Source organism: Rhagoletis pomonella, unplaced genomic scaffold (assembly GCF_013731165.1).
Source record: "Rhagoletis pomonella isolate Grant_MI unplaced genomic scaffold, Rhpom_1.0 Rhpom_scaffold_00003, whole genome shotgun sequence".
In the NCBI taxonomy this organism is placed as follows: Eukaryota; Metazoa; Arthropoda; class Insecta; order Diptera; family Tephritidae; genus Rhagoletis; species Rhagoletis pomonella.
The window spans coordinates 12,172,122-12,173,386 of NW_023458557.1; positions in this window are offsets into that span (position 1 = coordinate 12,172,122).

Consider the following 1,265-nt stretch of genomic DNA (forward strand, 5'->3'; position numbering starts at 1 on the left):
ATTTGTACGAAAGTTGGTTAAATTTTTTTTTTAATATAGCACAAATTTGGTAACTTGGATTTACACGGGTTTTGTTAAAGAATGTACTATACTCTTATAAAAAAAATAACCAAAATTAAATAACAACGAAAATGATACGTTAATTTTTTGACCACTGTATGTATTTTTTAATATCTTTAATTGGAAATGCACATTGTACGTAAAGGAAGTACATAACATAACAGAACACCTGCAACCCCTTATCTATCTTTAGTACTTTAGATTCCTATAGGGTTGTTACCTGTCTAAAAAATTATTACATCCGCATTGTTCGTTGGATTACAGAAAGAGGGTGTCAAATAAAAGGGATTGGCTTTTTGATGTTCAATAATGTATTACTTTTTGAGTAGGGTTGCCACTTTTTTTAAATGATAAGATCTTCACAGTTTTTTTGACTAAAAACTGAGGTACCAAGTGAAAGGGTATATTCTCTGCAATAATGTGCAATAAGATTTTATTTTTTGTTTGAGTGGGTTTGCCACCCATTTAAAAATTATGTATGTATAATACGCGAGGGCATTTTTTGTTAATGCAATTAAATTTGCACAGTTAATTCGATTTAAAAGAATGGGGCGTCAAATGAAAAGGCTTGACCTTTCGATTTACAGTAAGGTTTTATTTTTCGAAAAGGGTTGCAACCTGTGCGAAAAATTAAAAAATGTGGTCTGTTCGTTAGATGCGCAATTATATATTATTTTTTTAGTACGGTAGCAACCTGTTTAGTTGTCAATCGCATCTTATTTAATGTCTATTACATTCAACGCGTGGTAAAGCCTCGCGCATACGAGGCCGGCTAGTATACATAGATATTGATATTGATGTTATTATGATACATTAAGCGGTATCGAAGGAAAATACCATAAAGGGTATCAATAGTATCGTTATCTTAGTATTGAATACCGAGTTACCCAGTATCGAAACCAAAGTATCGATACCAAGGTTATATCAGTAGTATCGCAACATCCCTAATCATAGCCGTTATGGGCTGTTTTTGCTTAAGCGTAAAAGCACATTTAGCGCATTTAGCTCTAAATGCTACTCTAAACGTACATTTATTCATACAAAATTCGTCACCTAAATGCAACTCCATTTCTGCATTAAGAGTTTAAATGCTAAAAGCAACCCTGTGATCTTCAAAAATTTCCACGATTCGAACATGGTTTAATGAGAAAAAGTGGCAACATTGCTTTTTCGCGTATACGGTTGCTAGCTGCGTTTCAGTAATC